Below are 17,847 nucleotides of genomic sequence, written 5' to 3' on the forward strand. Positions count from 1 at the left end.
ATCTACCATCTTAACTGTTTTTGTTTTTTTTTTTAGATGAAATTTCTCTCTTGTTGCCCAGGCTGGAGTGCAATGGTGCGATCTCGGTTCACCGCAACCTCCGCCTCCCAGGTTCAAGAGATTCTCCTGCCTCAGCCTCCCAAGTAGCTGGGATTACAGGCACTCACCACCACTCCTGGCTAATTTTTTGTATTTTTAGTAGAGATGGGATTTCACCATCTTGGCCAGGCTGGCCGCAAATTCCTGACCTCAGGTGATCCACCCACCTTGGCCTCCCAAAGTGCTGGGATTACAGGTGTGAGCCACCGCACCTGGCCATGTAGGAAATATTTATGATATTAAGTATAAAAAGCAGATTGCAGCCAGGCGCGGTGGCTCAAACACCTGTAATCCCAGCACTTTGGGAGACCAAGGCGGGTGGATCACCAGGTTAGGAGTTCGAGACCAGCCTGGCCAACATGGTGAAACCCTGCTTCTACCAAAGATACAAAAAAATTAACTGGGTGTTGTGGTGCATGCCTGTAATCCCAGCTACTTGGGAGGCTGAGGCAGGAGAATTACTTGAACCCAGGAGGCGGAAGTTGCAGTGAGCCGAGATCGCCCCACTGCACTCTAGCCTGGGTGACAGAGCGAGACTCTGTCTCAAAAAAAAAAAAAAACAGATTGCGTAGCCAGGTACCGTAGCACACACCTGTAATCCCAGCACTTTGAGAGGCCAAGGTGGGAGGATCACTTGAGGCCAGGAGTTTGAGACCAGCCTGGACAACTGGGCAACATAGTAAGACTTAGTATCTACAAAAAATTTAAAAATTAGCCTGGCATTATGGCACATGTCTACAGTCCCAGCTACTCTGGAGACTGAGGCAAGAGGATCACTTGAGCCCAGAAGTCCTACGGTGCAGTGAGCCGTGATCGCACTACTGCGCTCCAGCCCAGGTGACAGAGTAAGACCTTCTTTCTAAAAAATAATAATAATAATAATTAATTACATTTTGTAAAAAGCAGGTTGCAAATTGGTATCTATAGAGAATGGCCCCTACTTACATAAGTAAATATGTAAATGTCAGTGGGTATTTGCCAGGATATTTACCACAATTTGACCAATGGTTATTCCTGAGTAGTAGAATTACGGATGGCTTTCTTTTTCTATTTTATTTTTTTTAAATGAAAAATGAATAAAATAAAAGTTGTCCTGCTAGGGCTACTATAACAAAATACCACAGACTGGAATGGGTAGCTTAAACAATAGAAATGTATTTTCTCACAGTTCTGGAGGCTGGAAATCCAAGTTCAAGGTGCTGGCAGGCTTGGTTCTCCCGAGGCCTCTCTCCTTGGCTTGCCGACAGCTGCCTTCTTACTGTGTCTTCCCAAGGTCTTTGCCCTGTGCACATGCATCCCTGGTGTCTTTCTTCTTTTAAGGACACCAGTCATATTGCATGAGGGCCCCATCCTTGTGACCTCATTTTACCTTAATTACCTCCTTAAAGACCCTGTTTCCATACACAGTCACATTGAAGTTTAGGGCTTCAACCTATGAATTTTGGGGAAACACAATTTAGTCTATAAGTTAGTTTGAAAAGAAAAAGAAAGTAGGCCAGGCGTGGTGGTTCATGCCTGTAGTCCCAGGACTTTGGGAGGCCGAGGCGGGCTGATCACTTGAGGTCAGAAGTTCAAGACCAGCCTGGCCAACATAGTGAAACCCCGTCTCTACTAAAAATGCAAAAAAGGCCGGGTGCGGTGGCTCAAGCCTGTAATCCCAGCACTTTGGGAGGCCGAGACAGGTGGATCACGAGGTCAGGAGATCGAGACCATACTGGCTAACCTGGTGAAACCCCATCTCTACTAAAAAAAAAACAAAAAAACTAGCTGGGCGAGGTGGCGGGCGCCTGTAGTCCCAGCTACTCGGGAGGCTGAGGCAGGAGAATGGCGTAAACCCGGGAGGCGGAGCTTGCAGTGAGCTGAGATCCGGCCACTGCACTCCAGCCTGGGCAACAGAGAGAGACTCCGTCTCAAAAAAAAAAAAAAAAAAATTAGCCAGGCATGGTGGTACCTGTAGTCCCAGCTACTCAAGAGGCTGAGGCATGAGAATTGCTTGAACCCAGGGGGTGGAGGTTGCTGTGAGCTGAGATGGTACCACTGCACTCCAGCTTGGGCGACAGAGCAAGACTGTCTGAAGGAAGGAAGGAAGGAAGGAAGGAAGGAAAGAAAGCAGACTTGTTAAAGCAGTGCTCTTACAAAAGGACACAGACAGTTCTTAGGATGAATTTTGTCAGTTTCACCCAACAGTTAATTTCTATGCTATGCAACCTCTCCCAGAGCTTAGAAAAAAAGTTAAAAATTTTCCAATTAATTTTACACACTTTGCATAACTCCAATACTAAGACTTGATTTTAAAAAGAGCACAAGTTAAAGTATATCTATCTAAAATCAAGAATCAACATCATACTAGTGATAAAACAGTAAATCCAGTCTAGAGGAATTTGGATTAGAGTCAGAATGAAGACAAGGGCATCAGTTAGGTATCAGCAATGCTAGCTGCTGTGAGGAACATAACTCCAAACCTCAATGGCTGAACACAATGGAAGTGTATTACTTATTTACACAAAGAGCAGTGAGAATCTCTGGTTAACCAGCTGCCTCCCATGTGGCCACTCAGGGACCTCAGCTGCTTCTGCCATCCCCCAGAGCCACTGCCAGCTCCTCTGACATTAAACAGGAAGAAAGACAGTAGAGGATCTTATGGGAGGTTTTATGGACCAACTGGGAAGGCACCTATATCACCTTCAGCCACAGTCCAGTGGCTCAAACCTGGTTGTGCAGCCACTCCTAACTGCAAGGGAGGCCGAGAAATGTTCCCTCCTTCCATGCCCAGCAGGAAGAAGAAACAGGTGATGTTGCAGCTTTCCTTGCAGAATACCCCACTGTTGTCTCTGGGACTTTTGTTGACAAGCCACTGATGTTTTCTGACCTCCTGATTTGCAGCAGGCAGTGACTGCTACCTGAGCACCATCCAGTTTCAGAGATTAAAAATGTGAAAAACTTGGAATTGATGAAATACTCAATAGGAATAGTAGATGAAGTTGTAGGAGATGCTGCGCTTGTAAAAAGCCCACAGATGAGCCAGGGCTTTCCGGGCACAACCACAAGGCCAAAAACATAAATGATAGACTTAACTATATAAAAACAAAAAAAATCCCTTATATCAGAAAAGAACATTGAAAGGAGAAGGGCCCACTGTGGGGGAAATATTTGCGATGTGTGACAGACAGAGAATGAGCAGGCTTGCTATTTAAAGAGCCCTTACAAATCAAGAGTGAAAAAGGTGAAGAAAATGGACAAAGAATAGTAACAGGAAATCAATAAAAGAAGAACTAAAAATGGTTAAATATGTTAACTATGTAAAACTAGTAGTCAAAGAAGCACAAATTAAAACTACCATGTAATACCATGTTTTACCATCAGATTGGCAGAGATGTGAAAATTGATAATGGTGTTTGCAAAGACTGGCAAGTAAAGGCGATTAGCCCTCTGGAAAGGGAAAGATGGGTGCCCTGTTTACAACTGTGGGTGATAAGGTCTTGAAAACACTTATGCCTATTGACCCAGCAGTCCCATCTCTGGAATTTATCCTAAGGAAACAAATGAAGAGATCTAAAAGACATATGCACAAGGCTGCTAATCTCAGGGGACCTTTTAAATTTAACTTTAATTTGTATCAAGTTATACATGCACATGATTTCAAAGGTCAAAAAATTCTACAACATTTATTATAAAAATCAGCAATTCCCTGAAGCTGCTCCCCCAGTCATGGCCCTGCTCTGCTTTTTCAGTCCCAGAGATACTTTTTTTTTTTTTTTCTTTTTTGAGACAGGGTCTCACTCTGTCTCCCAGGCTGGAGTGCAGTGGCACCATCTCGGCTCACTGCAGCCTCGACCTCCAGGGTACAAGTGATTTTCCCTTCTCAGCCTCCTGAGTAGCGGGAACCACAGGCATGTGCCACCATGCCCAGCTAACTTTTATCATTTGTTGTAGACAGGGGTCTCCCTGTGTTGCCCAAGCTGGTCTCGAACTCCTAGGAGCTCAAGCAGTCCTCCTGCCTTGGCCTCCCAAAGTGTTGAGATTACAGGCATGAGCCACTGTGCACAGCCTCAGAGATACTAATTCAATCCTTTAAGTATTTACTGTATTTTCTCTAAATACCATGCTTATATTGCTACTTCTTGATTTTTCAGGTTTATACATTATATTCCCACCCCTCACAGCCTCCCAATATAGTTATTTGTCATTCTGATCAGATCAATATTTATTATTTGCTTTATTCTGAATACAAATCTATTTTCAAGATTTTTAAAGTTAATAATTGTCCTGCTTTTTTTTTTTTTTTTTTTTTTTTTTGAGACAGAGTCTCTCTCTGTCCCCCAGGCAGGAGTTTAATGGCACAGTCTTGGCTCACTGAAGCCTCCACCTCCCGAGTTCAAGTGATTCTCCTACCTCAGCTTCCTGAGTAGCTGGGACTACAGGCACACGCCACCATGCCCAGCTGATTTTTGTACGTTTAGTAGAGATGGGGTTTCGCCATGTTGGCCACACTGGTCTCAAACTCCTGACGTCAGGTGATCCACCACCTCAGCCTCCCAGAGTGCTGGAATTACAGGTGTGAGCCACTGTGCCTGGCCCAGTTGTCTTGCTTTCACCATTGGCTTGGTTTACTAATTTTCATCACTAATTTAACTACAAACTCTTTCTTTCAGAATTTTGAACATATTCCTCCATCATGTTCTGGTTCCCACTGATGCTGTTAAAGAATCTAGTGCCGTTCGGATCCATGATCCTCTGTATGAAATCCACTTTTTCTCTGCAAACTTATAGGATATTTTCTTCATGCCAGATACTTGTGTTCTTTAATTCTAGGTTTTTGAAAACAAAATATCTTAAAAATTACTTTCTTCTTTCTTTTTTTTAGGACAGAGTCTCACTCCATCACCCAGGCTAGAGTGCAGTGGTGTGACCCTAGCTCACTGCAGCTTTGAACCCCTAGGCTCAAATGATTCTCCCACCTCAGCCCCCCAGGTAGCTAGGACTACAGGTGTGTGCCACCATTCCTGGCTAATTTTTTTAATTTTTTTTTTGAAAACACTTATGCCTATTGACCCAGCAGGTGTGTGCCACCATGCCATTGGTACCATGTAGCTAAGCTAGGTTGAAGATACTCTGGACTCAACAATTCTATATTAGGATACATGCTCTAGAACATCTCTCCCATGCGTGCACAAAAAGATATTGATGCCTGTAATCCCAGTGTATTGGGAGGCCGAGGCAGAAAGATCACTTGAGGTAAGAAGTTTGAGACCAGCCTGGGCAGCATAACAAGACACTGTTTTTACAAAAAGTTTAAAAATGGGCTAAGCACGGTGGCTCACGCCTGTAATCCCAGCACTTTGGGAGGCCGAGGCGGGTGGATCACGAGGTCAGGAGATCGAGACCATCCTGACTAACATGGTGAAACCCCGTCTCTACTAAAAATACAAAAAATTAGCCAGGCATGATAGCAGGCGCCTGTAGTCCCAGCTATTCGGGAGGCTGAGGCAGGGGAATGGCGTGAACCCGGGAGGCAGAGCTTGCAGTGAGCTGAGATCCGGCCACTGCACTCCAGCCTGGGCGACAGAGCGAGACTCCGTCTCAAAAAAAAAAAAAAAAAAAAAAAAATTTTACAAATGAGCCAGGCGTGGAGGCATGCACCTGTAGTCTTGGCACTCAGGAGGCTGAGGTGGGAGGATCCCTTGAGCCCAAGAGTTTGAGGTTACAGCAAACTATGATCGTGCTACTGTATTCCAGCCTAGGTGACAGAACAAGACCCTGACTTAAAAAAAAAAAAAAGACATTTACAAGAATGCTTATGGCAACGTTTTTTATAAGGACAAATAAAAGAGAAAGATATAATAAATACTTATTGACAGGAATGAATAAAGATGCACGGTTATACAAAACATATACAATATTGAGTAAATACACAAGATATACAAGGATGCAGTCTAGCTGGGTGTGGTGGCTCATGCCTGTAATCTCAGCACTTTGGAAGGCTGAGGCAAGAGGATCACTTGAGTTCAGGAGTTCGAGACCAGCCTGAGCAACATCACTGAGACCCTTGTCACTTTAAAAAAAAAAAGGCCGAGGCCCAGCGGTGGCTCAAGCCTGTAATCCCAGCACTTTAGTGGGAAGAACCGAAGGCGGGCGGGTCCCCGGTCAGGAGATGGGACCATCCTGGCCTTACAGTGGAACCCCGTCTCTACTAAAAATACAAAAACTTAGCGAGGCCGGTGGCAGGCGCCTGTAGTCCCAACTACTCGGGAGGCTGAGGCAGAATGGGCGTGAACCCGGTGAGGAGCTTACAGTGAGCTGAGATCCGGCCACTGCACTCCAGCCCTGGGTGACAGAGCAAGACTCCGTCTCAAAAAAAAAAAAAAAAAAAGTTGGCCCAGGTGCAGTGGCTCATGCCTGCTCATTGGCACTTTGGGAGGCCAGAAGCGGGTGGATATGAGAGATAGAATTGAGACAATCTTGGCCATGGTGGTTTCCTGTCTACAAATGGGGTACCAGAGGCCAGGCGTGTGAGCCTATGAGTCCCAGCAGAGACTGAGGCAGGAGAATAGCATGAACCAGAGGCCCGGAACTTGCAGTGAGCAGAAATTGCACCACTGAGCTCCAGCCTGGGCGACAGAGCGACACTCCATCTCAAAAAAAAAAAAAAAATTAACTAGGCGTGCTGGTGTGCGCCTATAGTCCTGGCCACTCAGGAGGCTGAGATGGGAGGGTTGCTTGAGCCCAGGGAATTTGAGGCTGCAGCGAGCAATGATTGCACCACTGCACCCTAGCCTGGGGGACAGAGAAAGACCCTGTCTCAAAAAAGAAAAAAGGGGAAAAAAAATTGCAATCCTACTTAAAATTGCAATATTCCACCCCTGCCTCTCCAACTTCCCTTATTTTTTCCCTCTGTCCTTCTCACGTTCTAACATATTAATAATGTATCTCAATTTCATACCTGTTGTTTATGGTTTGGCTCACCCCACCAGAATGTGTGTCCCACGAGAGCAGTGACCCTGTCTACTGTTTATGGATGTTCCCAGGGCTTAGGATGGTGCCTGACGTACGGTAGGTTCTCAATAAGTATATGTTTGTGAATTTATGAATGAATAAAAGACAGAAACCACTACTGAAAGTTTAAAACCATGCAAAGCAATACCACTTATCATTTATGGATGAACACGCCGTTCAGGCTTGGGTTACCCCTGGTGACAGAGGTGGGGAACAGGATCAGGAAGGGGCACCCAAGAGTATTCCAGTGTCCCTGTAAGATTTTATTTCCTAAGCAGGGCAATAGAGATGGAAATGTTTGTTATATTATTATCGACAAGTTTTGCATGGTAGAGAAATTTTACAGCTAAAAAAAAAAAAAAAAAAGGAACAGCAAACACCTGCAGCAGGTGTTAGAGTTTCCCAGGGTTTTTCCACATGACCTCATGGGACAAGGGGGGCTTCCTGTAAGCCCAGCTCAGAGCAAGGTGGGGCCTGGGATTGGGGGTTCTTCCAGAGCTCCCTAACCGGGGGGAAATTCCAATCAGGCCAAGAGAGGAAGGGACAGCCTAGGACGCCACCTCTTCTGGGTGAGATGGGGAGAGTGGGTCAGAATAAAGCCTGATCTTACACTGTCTTACTAACAGTTCAACAAGTTCTAGCCCGTTGCCCAGGTAGAGCCGATTTATCATGACAGGGGAATTGCAGTAGAAAGAGTTTGATACACGTAGAGCCAGCTAAACAGGAGACTGGAACTTTATCATAACTTCAATCAGCCCCTCGAAAATTCAAAACTGGGCCTTTTAAGGATAATTCAGCGGATGTGGGACCAGGGAGTGAGGAGTGTATATTGGTCGGGTTGAAGATGAAATCATATGGAGGTTGAAGTAGATTCTTTTTCTTTTTTTTGGAGACGGAGTCTCCCTCTGTCACCCAGGCTGGAGTGTGGTGGCATAATCTCGGCTCACTGCAGCTTCTGCCTCCCGGATTCAAGCAATTCTCCTGCCTCAGCTTCCCAAGTAGCTGGGATTACAGACATACACTACCACGCCCGCCTAATTTTTGTATTTTTAGTAGAGATGGGTTTCACCATGTTGGCCAGGCTGGTCTCGAACTCCTAACCTCAAATGATCTCCCACCTCGGCCTCCCAAAGTGCTGGGATTACAGGCGTGAGCCACCGTGCCAGGCCTGAAGTGGATTCTTGCTGTCTTCTGTTCCTGGGTGGGATCGCAGAACTGGTTGAGCCAGATTATAGGCCTGGGTGGCACCAGCTGGTGCATCAGAGTGCACCACCAGTGCAGGGTCTGAGAAATACCTCAAGTGCCCATCTTAGGTTTTACAATCGCGATATTATCCCTAGGAGCAATTGGGAAGGTTCAAAATACCGTAGCCAGCTGCGCGACTCCTAAACCATAATTTCTAATCTTACGGCTAGCTTGTTAGTCTTACAAAGGCAGTCTGGTCCCCAGGCAAGGAGGGGTTTGTTTAGGGAAAGGGCTGTTAGCATCTTTGTTTCAAAGTTAAACTATAAACTAAGTTCAGCCTATGCCCAGGAATGAACAGGGCATCTTGGAGGTTAAAGGCAAGATGGAGCTGGTTAGGTCAGATCTCTTTCTCTGTCATAACTTTTTTTTTTTTTTTTTTTTTTTTGAGATGGAGTTTCGATCTTGTTGCCCAGGCTGGAGTGCAGTGTTGCGATGTTGGCTCACTGCAACCTCTGCCTCCCAGGTTCAAGCGATTCTCCTGCCTCAGCTTCCCAAGTAGCTGGGATTACAGACACCTGCCACCACACCCAGCTAACTTTTTCATATTTTTAGTAGAGACGAGGTTTCACCATATTGGCCAGGCTGGTGTCGAACTCCTGACCTCAGGTGATCTGCCCGCCTCGGCCTCCCAAAGTGCTGGAATTACAGGTATGAGCCACCACGCCCGGCCGCTGTCACAATTTTCGAAAAGGTGGTTTCATCTTCACCCAGGCGTGGGCACTTGCCGCTGGCTCCCCGTCAGACACACTGCTGTGCGTCAGCTCTGGGTCCGTCAGACACACTGCTGTGCGTCAGCCCTGGGCTCCGCTTTAGGACACCTGGGAGGTGTCCCCGTTTAGAATCTGATTTCCTGTTGGAAGCTCTCCCCAGAATTTCTCGTGACTCCAGTCTGCATTGTGGCCCCCACCCCCATGAATAATGGGGAGAATAAATATGGACCCAGTTTTGTCTACATCACAGGGCTGCTGTGAGAATCAAAAAGGGTGAAAAAACCTCCCTAATGGTAGAGACCAGAGTCTAACTGCAATTTTGCATTTTTTCTTAACCATCCCCCTGTTGTTTGATTGTGTTTGCCATTTTCTCTGCTATAAATAGCACTGCAATGAACATCTTTACATGACTGCATGCGGGCGAAGGGAAAACTTCCCTTTTCCCTCTGAAGATTCACTGAAAATCAACTGGCAAAAGGCAGATTAGTAGGAGAAAAAGCATACACATTTACTAACATTCATGGGAGAGAATTACAGTGTGATTACCCCAATCTCCCAGTGGGGTACAGAAGCTTATGTACTCTTTTTCCTAGAGGAGCAAGGAGATGGGGAATATACAGCATTCTTTTGAGGAGCAGTAAATGATTATTACGGAGAATGAATGGACCAGGGAGACAGAAATTAACTTGTAAATGGAATGAGTCTGAGAGGCAGACATTATCTTGTGGAAAAGTCCATCCAGGTGTGGTTGGACCTCTGACTTCTTTTCTTCCAGCTTCTTTTCTGCAGTGGATAGTGGCGTAACAGAGGGATAGAAGGCAAATGTGTTTCTTTCGGCAAGACGCTTTCTAGGTCAGATAAGAAAATTCTGCACTTGAGCACTTGAGGGGTGAGAGGGAGAGAACAAGACAAGGTTAGAGAGACCTTGATGCTCAGGCTTATTTCTGAGGCCTTTCAATTTTCAAAAGCACTCAGCATGCCCAAGCGCCATATTCTGAGGAATAATTTTCTGCACCCCAACACTTATATTTTTGGTTAAAGTATATAAATGGTTTCTATGGCTTTTCAACCTGATAATCGAAAGGATCAGAATCCTGTTCTAAAGAGTTCATGCAGCCAGTGGCTAACACCTGTAATCCCAACACTTTGGGAAGCCGAGTGGGGAAAGTGGAGCACCTGAGGTCAGGAGTTGGAGACCAGCCCAGCCAACATGGTGAAACTCTGTCTCTACTAAAAATACAAAAATTAGCCAGGCATGGTGGCACGTACCTGTAATTCCAGCTATTCAAGAGGCTGAGGCAGGAGAATCAGTTGAACCTGGGAGGTGAAGGTTGCAGTGAGCTGAGATTGTGCCACTGCATTCTAGCCTGGGCAACAGAGCAAGACTCCATCTCAAAAAAAAAAAACACGAGTTAATGCAATGCAAAATTTAAGGATGACTGTCCGGGAAACACAGACTTCAGAGGAATGGAATCAATGCTCTGAAATGGAGAAGTTAAGGTTTTACTTCTATAGGTAGAAACAGAGAAGTTTAGCAGCCTTTTCCATACAAGGCTGGTTTATGAATTATAGCAATCTGACTGGTTGCAGCTTGTTCTTTTTCAGGAAAGGTATAGTCAACAATCTATCTTGAGTAAATTGATTGTCACAGAGCCTTTGGTGCTATCTGGTTGGAGTCAGGTGCAAGAGAGGAAAGAAGGAAGTTAACCTACAAGGAGAGTCAGTAATGAGGAAAAAGGGGTCTTTCCTCCAGTGCCGTTTAGTCTTTTACAACATTTTACAAAAGAATGTAGGCGGGGAAAAGGTTGATCTACAATCAGAGAAACAGCCTGTGGCTGCCTGTTATGTGACTCAGGCCCCACTTTTCTTCCAAGTCTCCAAATACAATCCAAACAGGTTTGTAAGCAGACAGGGAGGGTCTTCAGGGACTATAGGCATTTCGTCAGCCAGAGCAATAAGCCTGTTTGACAGCCTCCTGCTTTGCAGCGTGTTTTATCCCAAACCCTGTGTTGAATGTGGTCACCTCGTTGCTGGCACCAGCTCCTGACAGACCCAGGCAACTTCTAGATCAAGCTTGTCCAACCAGCAGCCCAGGACGGCTTTGAATGTGACCCAACACAAATTCATAAACTTTCTTTGAACATGATGAGATTTTTTTTGCAATTTTGTTTAGCTCATTAGATACAGTTAGTATTAGTGTATTTTACGTGTGGCCCAAGACAATTCTTCTTCTTCCAGTGTGGCCCAGGGAAGCCAAAAGATTGGACACCCCTGTTCTAGATGATCCTGAGTGCACATTCCTCATGACCACGCTGACCATGAGCTCCACCTTGGGAGGAGCCACACCTTCATCACCATCACAGGCAACCTGTGAGCTGGCACGATGATGCCCTGTGTCTACAGCCGCGGGCCCCTCCTCCCCTCCATCACTGCATAAAACCCTCCTGTCACTTTCCCTCAGGGAGACACTGCTTTGGAGAATCCTCGCAGGGCTCTTCTTTACCTGTGGCGAGTCATCAAACTCCTACTGATCCAAACCTGCGTTCTCGTGGAGAGCCGTTTGAGATTCACCAGGTGAATGAACCCCAGTTTTTTTCTGGGTATCAGGTCGAATGTGGATTACTTATTTTCACAAGCTCTTGACGTGTTCTGTCAAATTGCTGTTTCCCAGAGAGTAGACTCTGGTGACATACAAGTGTGTGGGACCATTGCATCTTATCCCAGGAGATCCACTCCTGATCTGGCATTATTCAAAATCTGCTGAATTCAAAACGGTCCTCTGCTTCCTGCTCACCAGGTCTGAAAAGAAAAAAGAAGAAGGAAAGACTACGCCTGACAAAAGACAGGGGGAGACGTTTGTATTAGTTTGCCAGTTTGAGGAAATGCCTTACTTGGCAATATTGTAAATCCAGTTTACAGCTCACTTGACAGCTTTGAAATGACTTATTTTCTGGCATACATTTGAAAAGTCAGGAGAGCTGAGACAAAATGAGAATTTATCAGTATTTAACATTTGATAAAATACCTTGAATATTTTAAATGCTCATAAAATGCTATTACGCTACGCTTTATTTTATTTTATTGATTTTATATTTTGAAACGGGGTCTCATTCTGTTGCTTAGGCTGGAGTGCCGTGGCATGATCACAGCCTACTGCAGCCTTAACCTCCTGGGCTCAAGCAATCCTCCCACCTCAGCCCCCTGAGTAACTGGGACTACAGGCACCCGCCACCACACCCGGCTAATTTTTGTATTGTTAGTAGAGACGGAATTTTGCCATGTTGCCCAGGCTGGTCTCAAACTCCTGACCTCAGGTGATCCACCCACCTTGGCTTCCCAAAGTGCTGGGATTACAGGCATGAGCTACCATGCCCAGCTGACACTATACTATTTCTGCAAGGCATTCTCCAGCATTGGGCACTATTATTTTGTTTTGTTTTTCACCCTAAACAAATAGGACGTCTAACTACCAAGTTTGTAGCTCTAGGCCTTGAGATCCATTTGTAAGAGTGGGGAAGAAGGAGGCAAAGTAATATATGTGCTAGCTAATAATTACATGTTCTGCTTATTAAGAATGTTCTGCTTATTAAGAATTTACTTTCTTTTTGGCCGGGCACGGTGGCTCACACTTTGGGAGGCTGAGGTGGGTGGATCGCCTGAGGAGTTCGAGACCAGCCTGGTCCAACATGGTGAAACCCCGTCTCTACTAAAAATACAAAAATTAGCCAGGCATGGTGGTGCGCACCTGTAATCCAAGCTACTCAAGAGGCTGAGGCAGGAGAATCGCTTGAACCCGGGAGGCAGAGGTTGCAGTGAGCTGAGATTGTGCCATTGCACTCCAGCCTGGGCGACAGAGCAGGAAAAAAAAAAAAAATGTACTTTCTTCCAGGTCCTGGGCCAAGCACTTGTGTTATCTCATGTATCCTTGGATCCTTTTCTGTAGGTTCAGTTACCCCCATATTACAGACAAGGAAACTGAGGTGCAGATCCCAGAGAGGGAGAGAGAGAGAGAGAGCACCATTCTGGTATGTAGCAGGGGGAGTCAGAGAACAAAAATCGGACTGACTGATAAGAGGCAGAGGCACTGGTGCGGGCTCTGTCCCCAGCTTCCAGCTCATCATTCAACCTTCTGGGCCTCGACTCTGCCCTAAGGAGAGGCTGAGGACCAGGTGATGGGCACTAAAGTTTGGCTTCTTCACATCCCACAGGCCAGACCCCCTGGGCCTCACCTTCCAGTGAGGGAAGGGAGAGGTGCCTGCCTTTTCTTTTTCTGCACAGAGCAGCAGGGGAGTCGTGACCTCCAGGGCTCAGCAAGCGGCCCGCCCATCCGTGCTGTGGTTACACCGTCTTCATGCTGGTTGGGGAGCCCTGAGAACTCAGGTTTGGTTCATCCTCCAAACACGTGAACACGTGTTGAGCACTGACTGAATGCAGCAGCTGTGATGGGGGCTGAACTTAGGGCCAAAGAGCCAGGCTCCACTCCACTGTGACACCAGGTGTGGGGCTCGGGGACGTCACCTCTGTGGCCTCAGACCGCAGTTTCCTTTTCTGTAAAATGGGGATGGTGATGACTACCTCGGAGGGTTGTTGTGAGGCTTAAATGTGAAGATGGGCGTGGCTGAGGCCAGCACGGGGCTCTGTAAAGTGTGAGTAGAAAGGGGCTCTCCAGGTGCACTCCGGGGATGACTCAGGCACCCGCTGGGGATGCTCACTGGCCCGCACTGACATCCAGAATGGACCACAGGGGAGAAAGTGGCAGGCCAGCAGGAGGGAGGCACTTTCACTAGGGGCTGGGAAGGGTCCTGGGAGGGCTTCCTGGAGGAGGTAGTGTTTGCACCAAATGAAAACCGGTTCTATTCAGTGATGAGACTTGCTGCCTGCAACCAGAACTTCCATTTAAAAACTGGACAGAAGACTTCCCCCAGGAGGTAACTTCAGACTGACTCCTGCACCCAGAGAGGGCATCCTTAGAGCATCTTGGGGGAAATCCACCCACCCCTATGTATTTTATTTATTAGACTCCCTACCCCTGAATGCCCTCGCAGGACCACCAGGTTCCTGGTGCTGTCACCAAATACCATCTGGAAGCCTCCTCATTCCACAGGTGATTGTGAAAATAAGACCTTAAATGTTTCGTTTTGTTTTTTTCCCCTGAAATAAAACCAAATATAATGACTAAGAAAAGCTCCACTTTTCCTCCAGGGCACCGCTCCCTCTGGTGGAGGGTTGGCTCCTGATTTAGATACTTTCTATATATGAATTACAGGGAAAGGGAGGCCTGGGAGCAGGTCCAGGGCAGCTCCTCCTGGCCAGCTGGGCGGCTGCCTGGGATGCCCTGCAGGCTCTCAGGGGCTGCCAGGACGCCTGGCTTCTGCCTGAAGTGAGCAGCTCTCAGTCCCTATAGGCCACACCTCTGCGGCATCAGGAGAGGGCTTGGGCGCACACAGGGGCTTTGGTCTTTCTCCTGAGAGCAATGAGGAGCCATGGAATGTGGCAGGCAGGGGAAGGACAGGACTAGATTTGCTTTTTAGAGAAGACCCTTGGGTGATCCCAGGAGATCGGGTTGGAGGAGGCAAGGCTGGAGGCCAAGAGGTCTGGGCAGGGCCTTCAGGGAGGGGAGGAGGGAAGGGAAGAGGGGCCCACTAAAGGGTGGGGAGTAGCTCCCTGGGCTGCCCCTTGTCGGTCATGGCTCTGCCCTGGGGCCCAGGCCTGATGTCCACCTTGGGCCTGAGTTCCTGCAGGTGCAGCTACATGGGGTCTGAGCTGGCGCAGCTATGTGGGGCCTGTTCTGGGCTAGTGACTCACTTCTGAACAGCTTTGGCAGAATGAGGCAGTTTTCCCTTTCACAAAACTCATCACAGTTCAAGCCTTTGGCCCCAAACAGTGGCAGATGCCAGAGGGATTTCCTGAGGTGGTTGATGGGACTTTTGCTGAAATGGTAGCACGAACTTCACCTGGGCCTGCAGGGAGCCATCCCCTGCCTCCGTCCCCTTGCTCCTCCTTGGCCTGTCCTAAATCAGGGATGGGACCTTGGTCCTTATCCAGGGCAACCTTGGCCTTCAAGCAGCATGCCTGAGCTCCTCCCTCAGGTTCTGCTCAGACGCTTCTTCCTCAGAACCTGCACGCCCCGCCGGGTCGTCACATAGCAAGGCCCATGCCTCCTCCTCCAGGACGCTGCACTCTGTCCAGATCTCCTTGGATGATGCTAGCTCATGGGGTGTGGGGAGTATGGAAGCCCAGCTTCCTTGCTTGGGGTGGGGTTTCGATTACCCTGAGATGTAACTTACATTCCAGAGCGGCCCTTGGGATGGCAATGAAGCAACTCCCTGCTGGATTGGCCAGACTTGGTGCTGTTAGTCTTCCTTCCCTCCCCTCTCCTGCTTTCCACTCCTTTCCTGGTTTACTCTGGGGCACTTCCTTAATAAATCACTTGCTCACAAATCCTCAGCAGAGAGCCTGCTTCTGGGGACCTGACCAAAGACACAGCTTCCAGGGGTCACTCCTGCTGTTTCCCATCTTGGACAGATCCTCCCTGACTGCACCCCTGTAAAACAGAATGCAACGCAGAGCTCGTCTCCTGGGGGGAAGCTTCCTGAGGTCCCATGACGCCTCGGCAGGCCCTGTTCCTGGTGCCTCAGTCCTGGGAGGTAGCCCTCCCCTTGGCTCCACCCACAATTGAGTCTGCACATAAAGTTGTTCTGCCCACCTTGGCTCTTGACTCCAACCCCACCTCATAGCCTCTCTGGGCCTCCGTGGCTCCATCTGTACAATGAGGGCACAGGCTCTGCCCCTGTGAGCGGTGGTGTGACTCTGGTTCTGGATTCCTGCTCCCAACCTCACCCTGTGGTAGCTGAGCCAGGACATCTGGAAAAGAGGAGCCCAGCTTGTTCAAGAATGAACAGTTGTGGCCGGGCGCGGTGGCTCAAGCCTGTAATCCCAGCACTTTGGGAGGCCAAGGCGGGTGGATCACGAGGTCAGGAGATCGAGACTATCCTGGCTAACATGGTGAAACCCCATCTCTACTAAAAATACAAAAAAAAACTAGCCGGGCGTGGTGGCAGGCGCCTGTAGTCTCAGCTACTTGGGAGGCTGAGGCGGGAGAATGGCGTGAACCCGGGAGGCGGAGCTTGCAGTGAGCCGAGATTGCGCCACTGCACTCCAGCCCGGGCGACAGAGCGCGACAGAGCGAGACTCCGTCTCAAAAAAAAAAAAAAAAAAAAAAAAAAAGAATGAACAGTTGGGTCCCGGCTCAGAGAATCAACCATTCTGGCTATTACAACTCATTACTAAATCCCAGCTATGCCCTGAGAAGGATTAAGGAAACTGCTCTGGTAAAAAATCCCCAGCAGAAAGAATGCACTCCCTCCCAGGGAGCCCTAGAAACCTGGCCACGGGAATCTTCTCCTGGCAATCTCCAACCAATTCACATTCCCAGTATTTGCATGCCAGAGGGCCAGCTGGGCATCTGCACGATCGGCCCATGCCTGGCAGAAAAGCGGCCCGAGGTGCTGGCTTTTGGATTCACCGGCAGGACTTTAGGTAGTGCCAGCTGCTGAGGGAGCTTTGTTAGGCTGCATCGCCCCACGGAGGAAACCTGAGGCTGGATGGCAAGAAGCCTGGACAGGGTGCTGCTCTGCCTTGAACCTGCTGGCGACCCAGGCAGGACACTGTCCCCTGTTAATCCTCAGCTTTCCCACTTAAAAGCTGGGAATGGTATCCCCATTTACAGGGATTTACTCACACAGAATATGTCTATGGAGTGTTCGCCGTGTGGGGACCCAAGCTGGGCACTGGAACCATGAAAAGGCTTGAACCCTACCCTGTCCTTGCCCTGTGTCGCTCCCAGGCTTGAAGCTGAGAAGGTAAAAGGAGAGGGTCAGAGGGAGAAGTGAGGTATGTATGTGGGGTCACATTAGCACAAAGCTAGAGGCCTGCCGCTGTGATGCCTTGAGGCTATGGGTGAATAAGCAGATGTAGCCTAAGGAGCCACTGGGGTTGGCTGGCAGGTCAGGACAGGGCAGCCATCAGGGTTGTGGTCACATGCTTCAGTGTTACTGTCTTAATCTATTTTCTGCTGTTATCACAGAATACCGCAGACTGGGTAACTTGTGCAGAAAAGAACTGTATTTGGCACATGGTTCTGGAGGATGGGAAGTCCAGAAAAATAGTGCCAGCAACTGCAGACAGTCCTCCCGTGGCACAAGGCATCACATGGCCAGCATGCACACAAGACAGAGAGAGAAATGGGGCCAAACGTATCCTTTCATCAGGAGCTCACTCTTGCTGTAAGTGACCCACTCCTACAATAGCTGCATGAATCTCTTCGTGAGGGCCGAGCCCCTCATGACCCAATCACCCTAAAGGACCCATTTCTCAACACTGTCGTCACAACAGCAGTCACATTTCTTTCTTTCTTTTCTTTCTTTCTTTTTTTTTTTTTTTTGAGATGGGGTTTCATTCTTGTTGCCCAGGCTGGAGTGCAGTGGCACCATCTCGGTTCATCGCAACCTCCGCCTCCCAGGTTCAAGCGATTCTCCTGCCTCAGCCTCCTGAGTAGCTGGGATTACAGGTGTGAGCCACCATGCCCAGCTGCATGAGTTTTGGAGAGGACATTCAAACCACAGCAGTTACCTTCACCTGGATTTGAGTCCAGCTCAAGCGTGGTGACCTTGGGCAGGTCCTTCAGGCGGAAGGACTTGAGGCTCTCTGAGCTGCAGTTGTCTTGACTTGAAAGTGGGAATCCTGGCCAGGCACGGTGGCTCACGCCTGTAATCCCAGTACTTTGGGAGGCCAAGACGGG

At 48.1% G+C, this 17,847-nt stretch overlaps 1 long non-coding RNA gene across 1 annotated transcript in view; it reads left to right on the top strand.

The window, feature by feature from the left end:
- LOC108582364 overlaps nucleotides 1–12,111 on the top strand; it is a 28,680-nt gene extending 16,569 nt beyond the window's left edge. Inside the window, exon 3 of the long non-coding RNA XR_002517521.2 lies at nucleotides 11,286–12,111. This is a non-coding gene — a long non-coding RNA (uncharacterized LOC108582364). The remainder of the gene's footprint in view (nucleotides 1–11,285) is intronic.
- The last annotated feature ends 5,736 nt before the right edge of the window (nucleotides 12,112–17,847 follow it).

Source organism: Papio anubis, chromosome 13, assembly GCF_008728515.1.
Source record: "Papio anubis isolate 15944 chromosome 13, Panubis1.0, whole genome shotgun sequence".
NCBI classification, from domain to species: domain Eukaryota; kingdom Metazoa; phylum Chordata; class Mammalia; order Primates; family Cercopithecidae; genus Papio; species Papio anubis.